This window comes from Chiloscyllium punctatum, chromosome 10, assembly GCF_047496795.1.
Source record: "Chiloscyllium punctatum isolate Juve2018m chromosome 10, sChiPun1.3, whole genome shotgun sequence".
NCBI classification, from domain to species: Eukaryota; Metazoa; Chordata; class Chondrichthyes; order Orectolobiformes; family Hemiscylliidae; genus Chiloscyllium; species Chiloscyllium punctatum.
In genome coordinates, this window is record NC_092748.1 from 49,668,293 (window position 1) to 49,682,152 (window position 13,860).

The following is a 13,860-nucleotide window of genomic DNA, read 5'->3' on the forward strand; positions in this document are numbered from 1 at the left end:
TGACAAAATAAGAACCCACTTAATGTAGATATGACAATTATACTAAAGACAACAGTTAGAACTGAACAGTATAAGGCTCTTGTGGTCCAGTGGTAGTTTTCCTTATCTTTTGAGCCAGAAAATCTGGGATCAAGTCCCATCTTAAGGTATAATGGCTGTAGAGGTGGGTCATAACATATCCAAACAGATTGGTTTATAACTTTTTGGGAGCTCTTGTGGCATTGTGGTAAGATCTCTTCCTGTGGGCCAGAAGACCCATGTTTCAGTTCCCACCTGCTCTAGGTGTCATAGCATGTTGTTTTTAAAAAATTGATTTAATAAAAAGGGCTCTTGTAGCACAGTGGTGGTGTTCCTACGTCTGGTCCAGAGGCCTGCGTTCAGGTTCCATTTGCTCTCGAGATATATAATAATGTGCTGAACCAGTTGTTTTGGAAAAATGTACACATTAAACTGAACATCAGTTATAACAAAAAATGCTATAATTGGCAATTGAAAATGAATAGTCAGTAACAAAAATAATTTGCATTCCTGTCGTGCCTTTAAAGTAGTAAGATGCCTCAAAATATGTGTTATGAAATAAAATATGATACCATACCACATGTGATAAAAGAACAGGCTGTCACAGCTTTGGCCAAAATGGTAGGATTAAAGAAGTGCCTTAACGGAAGAGGGAGATGTAGGTAACGGGGCTTGGAAAGTATGTTCCATTATTTAGCGTCTAGATGGAAGAAGCACAGCTGCCAACAAAGGAGCACAAAACTGTAGGTGAGCGCGAGTCCAGAATTTGAAGAACAGCATGACCTTGGAAGATTGCTTCATTGGGGGAGGCAATCCAAATGCAATATTTTATAAGATGGTCATATTTTAAGCTATCACTTTCAGTTGAAGGTTTAATGAATGTCTTGGAATGAAAGTGCTTTACAGAACTGAGCCGAGGGATAGACCAATACGAGTTGGTTGTTATGGGGACAGAAATCCAGGCAAAAAGCCATAGAAACTCAAGTGCTAGTTTCCATACTTCAAAACAAAAGAGGGATAGGTTGTCTATTTGGACACAGACACTCTGACTCAGGGGGCAGACAGACCTGGAGAGAAATATTGAAAGGAGCTGCTGAAGTGCCAAGCAAAGGAAGAGACTGTTAATGTGTTTCTGTCAAGCAAAATGCTGATGAGATTGTAAAACATGACCTGATTGTAGCAGGGGAAAGAGACCCTGTTGAAGAGCAGAGAGGAATTTGGGACTTTACCTTCCAAGGTTACACGTTTGTTGATAGTATAGCATAATGTATTAATCTGGCATCGGACTTTCAGCTGTGACATTTAGTTATTGTGGAAAGTGCATTTTCTGTAGTTTAATGTGTTAGTTGAATAGTAAGTAATATTTAGTTCATATGATTTTTATTTGTTTATGGTTTATGATTTTCAAAACCTTCATGTGATTTTTTTTTTCCCCCCCCATTGGTCAATGCAAAATTCATATTGTTTTAAATGTTATTGTCTTCTATGGGAATTGTGACAGTAGTTGTAGAGACATTCAGCCCATGAAGGAATTTGCAAATACAATAGAATATTAAGATAGACACCGTGCTGGACTGAAAGCCAGTGTAGTTCAGTGAGCCTTGGGATGGAAACAATTGCCAAACCAGTACAGACCAGAAGGAAACTAAATGAAATGGCTCAATTTGGAAAATTATTTTCACTATCTTTCATTTAGTCAGTGTCATTATTAAGACTGATAACATTTTAAACATTTGGATGGATTCTCCCCGTGTGTGTAAGCAATGGTGAGAAAGTTCGGAAAATACAATGAGAATGAAAGTAAATGGAATCTGTTTCAAAAATGTTTTGTGATTTACTTTTCTCCTTAAGCCTCAAATTGTGATTTTAGAATCTTGCTGGTGAGCAGGGCCTACCTTATTTCCATGTACATTTACCTCATTTGAATCCTGACTCACCTTATTTACACGTCACTTACATTTCATTTCTCCTTCCTGGAATAACTGGATGCCATAAATTCTCAGTGTGTAAGTCAGAGCAGAAATTTGCAGCTGCAGGTTGCTGAATACATGTCCCAGCCATTATTGAATTCTTCTTTCACAACCATGCCACTGTATGTTTTGTGGTCATGATCTTTCTTGAACTTTGTTCACACAAATAAACATTGATAGACCGTCAGCCTCACGTTGCTATATCTGTTCTCAGAGCAGCTGTCATGCTAATCAGCCCTGCAACATTTTGCTTTGGGCTTAAGTACACCTGCGTCTTGCACCGATATAAGATGCATCTTATCACTCTTAGTTTGCTTTCTGTGTACTCACTCATTCAGGGCTTCCTTGGAAGATGCCAGCCACTTTCCACCTTGCAATGCTTTCTTAGTATGCACTTACTGGCTTTAGAGCTCACTTACAGGCAGTGACATCAGTCTGCTGGCTTGGGCATGGTCAGTTGGGGGTGTCCTGCCATGTCAGTCTGAATGGTGAGTCACAGCCAGTCCTTGTGATTTGTTTAGTTATTTTGAGGCTGCTTATCAAGAACAGACAATGGAGACCTTGGACGTAGATTAGATTAGATTAGATTAGATTACTTACAGTGTGGAAACAGGCCCTTCGGCCCAACAAGTCCACACCGCCCCGCCGAAGCGCAACCCACCCATACCCCTACATTTACTCCTTTACCTAACACTACGGGCAATTTAGCATAGCCAATTCACCTGACCTGCACATCTTTTGGACTGTGGGAGGAAACCGGAGCACCCGGAGGAAACCCACGCAGACACGGGGAGAACGTGCAAACTCCACACAGTCAGTCGCCTGAGGCGGGAATTGAACCCGGGTCTCTGGCGCTGTGAGGCAGCAGTGCTAACCACTGTGCCACCGTGCCGCCCAGTCTCTGGATGGGCTTCATTGTCCTGGATACACTGAAGGAATGATAACTGTGAATAGGGACCATTGGAAATAGTAGAATGGGACCTCAATGATTAGGAGTGAACTGGAAGCTCTGGAAAATGATTGATTTGGGTTGGGGTCTGGATAAGTCATGGTAACTCTGGCATCTACATGGGAGGATGTAGAACCAATAATGGCATGGGAATTTCTAAACTCATGTACCTGGGGAATATTGAAACTTGTATAAAGAAGCATGGAGAGGAGGCGATCAACTTGATGGGAAGTTGAAAGGTTATGGGGTATCTAAATAGCAATGAAAAATGTAACATGAAGGAAGATGGTGAGAAAGTCTTAGGTTACAGGTGGAACTACATGTCATTCACACTGCAACAAAGTTACAACCTTGCTACAACAGATCAAATGTCAACTGTAGGGTCCACCTTATCCTTCCTTTCCACCTTATCCACACATCCAAAGGATCATAAGCCGTCATTTCAACCACCTTCATGGAGGAAAGTGTTCAGGTTCTAAAATTGTTAAACTCAATGTTGAGTCCTATATATATATATATATATATATATATATCTAGGCAGAAGGTGAGGTGTTGTTCCTCCAGCTTGCATTAAGCTTTGCTGGAACTTATGACAGCCCTGAGACAGAAATATTAGCATGGGAGCACAATGGTGTGTTGAGTAAAGTGGCAGGCTGGAAGCTTGGTCACCTTTATGCATGGAACAGACAGGGATCCGCAAAATTGTCACCTCGTCTACATTTCATCTCCCTGGAGTAGAGCAGAGCAAATTGTGAGCAGTGAACACAGTACATTAGATTGAGTAAAGTGGAGGTAAATTGCTGCTTCGTCATCTGGAAGGTGTACCTGGGGCCTTGGATAGTGAGGTGGGAGAAGGTAAATAGGCAAGCATTCTGTGATTGCATGGGAAGGTACTGTGGGGGGGTGAGGATACCGGATGGGAGAGTAGTACGTGTCTGGTGGTTGTATCCCAGTGAAGGTGGTGGAATTGATGACCTGTTATCCTTTTGGATGTGGAGGCTGTAGGAGTGGAAAGTGCAAGAGATCCCTATCGTTGTTGTGGTAGGGAAGTTAAGTGCTGAAGGCGGAAGTGTGGGAAACAGACTGGACCACTTGAACATCTTGTCAACGATGGTGGTAAGGAATCCTTATTTGAGGAAAAAGAGAAAAGAAATTAGTTGCCTAATAATGTGCACAGTACTATGGAAAGCTAAATGATAATTTCAGTCCTTGTGACAAATTACTGTTTGAGGCCTTCAGTATGTGCGTCTGAAATGTCCAGCAGAGTGACAATCTGATAATTGCCAATTCTTTTCGGATATTCTAAAATGTATTCCATTTGTTCCCTGGACCTCTGCTTGAAGACCTACTTAGTAACTGAGCAATGCCACAGGAAATCCTCCAGCTAAACATAATATTTTGAGAAATAAGTTCCTTTTTGATGATCTCCTGGTCAATTCTAATCTGCTAGTCATAAAGCAATGTTTGCATAAATTTTGTCACTTCCATAAAAAGAGTTTTGTGTATTAAACACATTATTATGAGCCACTTTAAACAATGTATGGACATGTGCTAAAGCTGCAAACACAATTAGCATCAAGCAGATAAATCCGACTTTAATCCTATTTACGGTCTACATCAGACAGATGTGCCAAAATTGAGAAGACAAGCCTCAGCTTAAATAATGTTTCAAACTACAGTGACCCATTATATGTCTGTTGCACCTCTGTTTAATGACTGGGTATTGTCAGCGTTATTATTAATCGTCAGCGTTATTCATCATTTTAGTAGATGCTTACTCCAGAGAGTTACTTTTATTTCATGAAATTATCAGCTATTGGAGTTCAAGTTATTTCTTGTAATTAAACTGTCTAATTTAAAGAGACAGCAAAAGTAGAGGGGCAGTAAAGAATCTTAAATAAACAATATACTTAAAGAATGTTCCCAAATCCTGTTGAAGAACAGATAGGTACTTGAATGCTTATTAAATAATGCAGAAATACTGTTGGTTCAATCATTTATCAAGGTTTCATTTTAGTGCCTTTAACTGCATTTAAAATCTTGCTAGTTACTTTCTGCATAAACTGTTCTGCCTGGCAGATCAATCCGATCATATGTCAAGACTGATTTTGATAAATCAGTAACATTGAGGAGTCCAACAAAAGTGAAGTCACCAGAGATTGGTGTGTGGGTTGGCTAGGGTGGAGTGGGGAGATTGTGGTTGAGATGGTGCAATGGAGACAGTGTGCTCTTTACAGGTCGCTGCATATCGAGATGGTTATGGTTGTTGAATGCCCCAGTTGTACTCTTGCTTCTCAGGGCAGTGCCCTTGGCCCAAAAAATTTCAGGTGTTTCATCAGTATTCTTTCTCCATCATAATATCAGAAGAGAAGATATTTACTGATGAATTTGTAGCATTCAGCTTTATTCCATATGATCCGACCGGTCTATTCAGAGGTGGGGGGGAATATTGAACTTGTGGCCACATTCATGAGTATGTTTGATCCGTGAGTAGTGAATCCCTGAATAATGAGTGAGTGTATTGTACAATTCGGAGAAAGTGAGGACTGCAGATGCTGGAGGTTGGAGTTGAGAGTGGGGTGCTGGAAAAGTACAGCAGGTCAGGCAGCATCCGAGGATCATGTTAATCGACATTTCGGGCAAGAGCCCTTCATCAGGTATTGTACAATTCTCTGAGTTGCTTTCTGTTTCTCTCCATTATTATTCCATTCAGTGTTGTCACTTCATAGGATCTAGGACTGTAGGAGTTCAAAAGGTAATTCACTAAAATGCTGGCTTTCCTTGAGGTGTTCATAACTGTGAACCGACAATTCCGTGCAGGACAATTCAGCTCATGACAATTCAGCGCATTTTTTTTATTTCTAAGACTGGAGAAGTTTTAAAGAAAAGTGTTTATAGTAAAAATTTGTGGTAATAATTTAAGATTGTTAACACTAACAACAATTGAAGAATTGGTAAAGTTATTCGGTAAACCTACAAATATTGTGAAAATTAGTGGTACTTCCTTTTTAGGAATCCAATTAGTTACAAACATTTACTAAGTTAAAACTAAAAAAAACGAGCCCTGTGTAGCAGATTTTATCAGAGAAAGGACAGGAGCACATTTTATTGTGTTTGCTTCCATGCGCTGAATTGTCATGCGCTGAATTGTCGGAATGCCTTTCATAACAAATGTATGTTGTTTAAAATAAAATGCTGACTTCTAAATCCTGCTGCAAAAATAATTAGTATGTCAAGCATTGCCTTATTATCATGTCCTTTTATAATTTATTTGTTTTAAGGAGCTCTCATTTCTTCTGACCACTGTCATTTTCCAAATACATTCATAATAATTTTCAGTGTTCAATTTGATTTATCTTGCCAGGGAAGTGATAGAAGCAGACACGTCTATGAAGTTTAAGAGGCATTTATACAAACATGTGAACAGGCAGGGAATAAGAAGAAAGTGGATGATGTACAGGTGGATGGGATTAGTTTAGGATAGCATTATAATTGGCACAGCCGAAGGGCATTTTCCTGTTTTGTACTGTTCTATATTCATATTATCTCTTGCCTCTTTAAGGCTTTTTTTTAATGGCAAGTGGGGTAGAAACTGGTTCTGGGATGATGGAATTGTATTGGGCTAGTAATTCCAGGAGCCTGGACTAAAGTTCTAGATGCATTGGTTCAAACTTCAGCGCACAGCTGACAAATTTAAATGCAATTAATTCATAAATCTGGAATAAAATGCTAATCTCATTAATGACCACAAAACTACTGTGTGTAATAAATTCCTAAAGGTTCATGCAAGAACAAAAACCAAACTAATGCAGGTGCATTGCCATATCACTGAAATAAAACTGAACAGGTGACCTTTGCAAAATATGAAGTGTTTTTTGAAATTTGCATGTTTGTTAACTGCTAAAAATGATTTTTCTACAGGACAGCCTATTTACCTTTCTTGGTCTGACCTAAATGTAACAATATAAGCCAATGAAATGGGTTAGCGTTAATATAAAACTACTACAAAAAGTTGAATAAATCAAATGAACCACCTGGCATTGGTTTAGCATAGGAACTAATAAGGTCTAATTCTGATCAGTCACCTCACTGATATCTAGGTACTTGTACCAAAATGGAAGAGCCTGTTTTGAGACACCGAGCATCAGCATGGCTGGGTAGGAGATTTGTTAAGAGCCACCTGCTCTCCTTGCTATCAACCCCTTTTGCCCCATGACTTCCTCCCACCATTACTCACTGTACTTGTGTCCATTTGCAGTCTTCAGCCTGTGTTGGATAAAGTATTATCAGTGGTAGTACCGTGGCACTGCTAAGTAATGAAGATCCTCTAATTTCTGATGGCCAGCAAGTAAGGACTTGCATCCCAGAGACCTTGACTATCAACTCTTCAGCTAGCAGATGAGATCTGCTTCTCTCTGCTAAATAATGTCCTGTTTGGGATACAAATTTAAATATTTGTAACTAGGTATCTTTTATTACCTTTACAAACAATGAATTATCTGTTGAATAAAGTGCTTTAGGAGATCCTGAGATCGAGAATTGATTTTTAATGTAATTCTTTCTTCCTGAGAGAATTGATAGCTGAAGGCATTAATAATGAAACTAAAGCAAAATCAATGAAATATCGAAGACTGGTTTTTAATATACTTATGAAGCCATTAACATAAAAATTTATTACATTTAATGCTATATTTATCATGAGAAAAACAGCACCGAATACAATTGGATGGTTCCAGTATGGAGATACCATTGAACAGCAGGTGGACAGCTACTTTTTGCATTGATATCGTTTTGATTTGTTTTAATTGACATGCTGTCGTGATATGCAGTTGTGTATGAACTCCATACTATTTGATAGCTGTATGCAATGAGGTTTAAAAATTAAACATGATTTATATAAAATGAATATTCAATTTTCATACAATTTATGTAAAAACGTGTAAGAGTGGTGGTGGAGGGCTGTTTTTCAGACTGGAGGCCTGTTACCAGTGGTATTCCACAGCTCGATGGTGGGTCCATTTTTGTTTGTCAGTTATATACTGTAAACAATTTAGATGAGAATACTGAAAGCATAGTTACTAAGTTTACAGATGACACCAAAATTGGTGGTATGGTGTATAGTGAAGAAGGTTATGTAAGAGAGATCTCAAGAGGTCTTAAACAATTGGTTCAGTGGATTGAAGAGTGGCAGACAGAGTTTAATTTGGATAAATGTGTGGTATTGCCTATTGGTAAAACAAACAAGGACAGGATGTTTCAGCAGCACGACTCGAGAGAGCATGACGGAGGCAGCTGGGAAGGTATGTTTGAATATAACATACTTAGCTCGTGAATCAGCAGCCTCCATTTCAGCAGGGGAGTCAAGAGAGTACAAGCCAGAGGGCACCCGGGAAGGTAAGTTTGAATATAAAATACTTACCTTGTGAATCGGCGAAGTGAAGGCTGAACAGGAATGGATGCTGACACAGGGACTGCTGGGTAAGTGAACTAATATATTCAGGCAGTGGCTAAACCCAAAATACTACACGTGTAGGGAGTGTCTCCCACCTGTCGTCGTCCTCTAACCAAAAAAAATGGCTGTGTGTGGAGGGTTGGTAAGGTTTTTTTAATCTCTTGTAGCAATTTAGAACAGAGGGGATGGAAGCTAGGGCATTTGCATGTTCCTCTTGCAGGATGTGGGAGGTAAGAGTCACCACTCATGTCTCTGCTGACTTCACCTGCGAGCACTGCACCCAACTCCACTTCCTCTCTGACCGTGTTAGGGAGTGGGAATTGGAGTTGGATGAACTTTGCATCATTAGGGAGGCTGAGGGGTGATAGAGAGGAGTTAAAGGGAGATAGTCACATCTAAGTTACAGAGTAAAAGTAGCCGAGCGACTGGTGAGAGAGAGAAAGGGAATAGGCAGAGTGTGCAGGGATCCCATGTGGTCTTTCCCCTCAATAGTAAGTATACCACTTTGGATATGGTTTGGGGGAAGAGGGTGGGGCACCTACCAAGGGAAAGCCACGGCGGCCAGGTCTCTAGCACTAAGCCTGGCTCTATGGATCAGAAGGGAAGAGGGGAGAATAAGAGAGCAATAATGATAGGACATTTAATGGTTAGAGGAACAGACAGCAGATTCTGTGGTCACCTGGGAGACTCCCAGGTGGTATGTTGCCTCCCAGGTGACAGGGTCAGGAATGTCCCAGATCGAATCTACAGGATTCTTAAGGGGGAGGGGGAGGGTGAGCAGCCAGAAGTCGTACCAATGACATAGCTAAGAAAAGGGTTGAGGACCTGAAAAGTGAATATAGGGAGTTAAGTTGGAAGCAGGGTGAGCAGGTTAGTTTGCAGAGATTAACAGAGATTGCTAACAGTGCCACAGGCTAGTGAGGCCAGGAACAGAGCGCGAGCTGAACATGTGGCTGCAGAGCTGGTGTAGGAAGGAGGGCTTCAGATATGTGGATCATTGGGATACCTTCTGGAGAAGGTAGTACCTGTACAAGGAAGACAGGTTGCATCTGAACTGGAGGGGCACCAATATCCTGGGCAGGAGGTTTGATAGTGCTCATCGGGAGGGTTTAAACTAGTTTGGCAGGGGGATGGGAGCCAAAGCTACAGATCAGAGGATGGGGTAACTGGTGAACAAGCACTTATAGCATGCAGAGAGTCTGCGGAAGGATAGACAGTTGATAGGGCTAAGTTGCAGTCAGTATGATGGGTTGAGTGTGTCTATTTTAACGCAAAAAGTGTCGGGAATAAGGGTGATGAACTCAGAGCATGGATCAGTACTTGGAGCTACAGTGTTGTGGCCATCACAGAAACTTGGATATTGTAGGCAGGAATGGTTGTTGGATGTGCTGGGGTTTAGATGTTTCAAAAGGAATAGGGAGAGAGGTGGGAGAATGGCATTGCTAATCAGGGTAAGTATTATAGCTGCAGAAAGGGAGGTTGAGGAGGGTTTGATGACAGTAAGCATGAATGGAAGTCAGAAACAGGAAAGGAGCAGTTGGGAGTCAGGCTTTTGATAGTTGCAGAAGTAACCGAGTCGTTGTTGTGGGTGACTTCAACTTCCCTGATATTGATTGAAACCTCCTGAGTGCAAATAGTTTTGTTGGAGCAGATTTTATCAGGTGTGTCCACGAGGATTCTTGATTCAATATGTAGATTGTAGCAATTTAGAACAGAGGGGATGGAAGCTAGGGCATTTGCATGTTCCTCTTGCAGGATGTGGGAGGTAAGAGTCACCTCTCATGTCCCTGCTGACTTCACCTGCGAGCACTGCACCCAACTCCACTTGAATGGTCCTACCAAGGGGAACCTTATCAAATGCTTTACTCAAATCCACATGCACCATTTCCACTGCTCTACCTTCAACAATGTGTTTTGTCACATCCTCAAAGAATTCATAAGGTTTGTGAGGCATGACTTGCCCCTCATAAAGCTGACTAGACGGGAGGCCATATTGGATTTGGTGCTCGGCAACAAGCCAGATCAGATGTCAGATTGCATGATGGGAGAGTATTTTGGTGACAGTTATCACAACTCTCAGAGAGGGAACAGGAATAGATGGTTTGGGAAAGTATTTAATTGTGTGAAGGGGAATTATAATGCTATTAGGCAGGAACTGTGGAGCATAAATTGGGAACAGATGTTCTCCGGGAAATGCACGACAGAAATGTAGAGGTTGTTTAGGGAGCACTTGGAGTGAGTGCTGGTAGGTTTGTCCCCCATAGGCGGTGAAGGAACCTTGGATGACGAGATGTGGAACATCTAATGAAGAGGAAAAAGGAAGCTTACTTAAGGTTAAGGAAGCAAGGATCAGACAGGGCTTTAGAGAGTTACATGGTATCCAGGAAGGAACTAAAGAATGGACTTAAGAGAGCTAGAAGAGGGCATGAAAAAGCCTTAGCAAATATGATTAAGGAACACACCAAGGCATTCTACACTTATGTAAGGAACAAGAGGATGGCCAGAGTGAGGGTAGGGCCATTCAGGGATAGTGGTAGAAACTTGTGCTTGAAATTGGAAGAGGTAAGGGAGGTCCTTAATGAATATTTTGTTTCAGTATTCACTACTGAGAGGGAGCTTGTCATTTGTGAGGACAGTGTGAAACAGGCTGATATGCTCAAACAGGTTGATGTTAAGAAGGAGGATGTGTTGGAAATTTTGGAAAACGCGAGGATAGATAAGTCCACTAGCCAGACAGTAGAGATCCAGTCTTACTATGGGACTTGAGGGAGGAGGTTGTTGTGCCTTTGCCGATGATCTTTGCGTCCTCACTGTCCACTGGAGTAGTGTCAGATGATTGGAGTGTGGCAAATGTTATTCCCTTGTTCAAGAAAGGGAATAGGGACGGCCCTAGGAATTAAGGATGAGTCGGTCTTATGTCAGTGGTGGATAAATTATTGGAGAAGATTCTAAGAGACAGGATTTATGATTATTTGGAAAAGCATAGTTTGATTCGAGATAGTCAGCGTGGCTTTATGAGGGGCAAGTCATGCCTCACAAACCTTATGAATTCTTTGAGGATGTGACAAAACACATTGTTGAAGGTAGAGCAGTGGAAATGGTGCATGTGGATTTGAGTAAAGCATTTGATAAGGTTCCCCTTGGTAGGACCATTCAGAAAGTAAGGAGGCATGGGCTATAGGGAAATCTGGATGTCTGGATACAGAATAGGCTGACCCATAGAAGACAGAGGGTGGTGGTAGATGGAAAGTGTTCAACCTGGAGCTTGGTGACCAGTGGTGTACCACAGTGATCTGTTCTGGAACCTCTGCTCTTTGTGATTTTTATAAATGACATGGCTGATGAAAGTTGAAGGGTGAGTTACTAAGTTTGCCGATGACACAAAGGTTGGTGGAGTTGTGGATAGTGTGGAGGGCTGTGTAGGTTGCAACAAGATGTTGACAGGATGCAGAGCTGGGCTGACAATTGGCAGATGGAGTTCAACCTGGAAAAGTGTAAAGTGATTCATTTTGGAATTTGAATGCAGATTACAGGGTTACAGGCAAGATTCTTGGCAGTGTGGAGGAACAGAGGGATCTTTGGGTCCATGTCCATAGATCGCTCAAAGTTGTCACCCAAGTTGATAGGGTTGTTAAGGATGCATATGGTGTGTTGGCTTTCATTAACAGGGGATTGAGTTTCAGGTCCACGAGGTTATGTTGCAACTCTGTAAAGACCTGGTTAGATTATACTTGGAATATTGTTTCAGTTCAGGGTGCCTCATTATAGGAAGGATGTGGAAGCTTTAGAGAGGGTGCAGAGGAGACTTACCAGTATGTTGCCTGGGCTGGAGAGCATGTCTTATGAAGAAAGGTTGAGGAAGCTAGAGCTTTTCTCATTGTAATGAAAAAGGATAAGAGGCAACTTAATACAGGTGTACAAGATGATGAGAGGCATAGGTAGAGTGGATAGCCAGAGACCTTTTCCCAGAGTAAAAATGGCTATCATAAGGGGGCATAATTTTAAGGTGATTGGAGGAAGGTGTAGGGGTTCTTTACACAGAGACTGGATGCATGGAATGCACTGCCAGCAGTGGTAGTAGAGTCAGATAGATCAGGGGCATTTAAGCAAGTTTTGCATAGGCACGTGGATGATAATAAAATGAAGGGTATGTAGGTTTCTCTGATCTGAGAGTAGAATAAAAGGCTGGCACAACATCGAGGGCCAAAGGGCCTGGCCTGTACTGTACAGTTCTGTTCTAGGACTTATTCAGTTAAAAGGAGGGTCTTGGGTAATGCTGTAGAACAAAGAGGCTTAGGATTAATGTAAATAATTTTTTGTAGTTTGCATCACATGTAGATAGGGTACTTAAAAAGGTGTTTGGCATGCCTGGTGCCATTGCTCAGATCTTTGAATGTAGAATTTGGGATGTCATGTTGAAGTTGTACAAGACTTTGGTAAGGCCGCTTAGTCACAGAGTCAGAGCTGTACAGCATGGAAACAGATCCTTCGGTCCAACTTGTCTATGCCAATCAGATATCCTAACGGTCAGTATTTGGCCCAAATCCCTCTAAACCCTTCCTAATCATATACCCATCCAGATGCCCTTTAAATGTTGCAATTGTACCAACCTCCATCACTTCCTCTGGCAGCTCATATCATACACGCACCACCTTCTGCATGGAAAAGTTGCCCCTTAGATCCCTTTAAATCTTTCTGCTCTCACCTAAAACTTATGGCCTCTTTTTTTTTATTTGGACTCTCCCACCCCAGGGAAAAGACCTAAGCTATTCACCGTATCCGTGCCTCTTGTGATTTTGTAAGCTTCAGCCTTTAACATCCTATTCAGCCTCTACTTATAGCTCAAATCCTCCAATCCTGGCAACAACCTTGTAAATCTTTTCTGAGCCTTTTCAAGATTCAACGCTTTAAAGTATTGTGTTCAGTTCTGGCAGTTCTGTTATAGAAAGGATATTACCAAGCTAGAGAAGATTCAGAAAAGATTTACCAGGATGTTGTCAGGAATAGACAGTAGATTTATGAGAAGAGGTTGCATAGAACTGGGATTTTTTTTAAGGTTGAGGTGCGACCTTATAGAGGTTTATAAAATCATAAGGGTGAATGGCGGGTGTCTTTTCTGTAGGGCGGGGGATTTCAAGACTAAGGGCATTTTTATGGTGAGAGGAGAAGATTTTAAGAAGACATGAGGGGCAACTTTTTTTAAAACAGTGGTTTGTGCATGGAATGAACTTCTAGAGGAAGTGTGGATGCAGGTATGGTTACAATGTTTAAAAGACAATTGGATAAGTACATGAATAAGTAGTGCATGCAATACTTGATTAGATTACTTTCAAAGTAATCTAATCAAGTAGTGCATGCAGGTGGGAACAGTTTGGGATTACAATCGACATAGACTAGTTGGACTGAAGGATCGGTTTCCTTGCTGTGTGACTCTGTTTCTATTATGTATCCAGTCTTCTCCTGGTGTATCT

The 13,860-nt window shown here is 41.3% G+C and overlaps 1 protein-coding gene across 9 annotated transcripts in view; it reads left to right on the forward strand.

The window, feature by feature from the left end:
- The window catches only part of cerkl (CERK like autophagy regulator), a 159,811-nt gene that overhangs the window by 42,135 nt on the left and 103,816 nt on the right, over positions 1-13,860 (forward strand). Inside the window, exon 1 of one of the 9 annotated variants that reach the window (XM_072579086.1) lies at positions 13,575-13,641. The exons of the other annotated variants lie outside the window; for them this stretch is intronic. The gene's annotated coding sequence lies outside the window, so the exon portion shown is untranslated. Of the gene's footprint in view, positions 1-13,574; positions 13,642-13,860 lie in introns of those variants that run through there. 9 annotated transcript variants of the gene reach the window in all.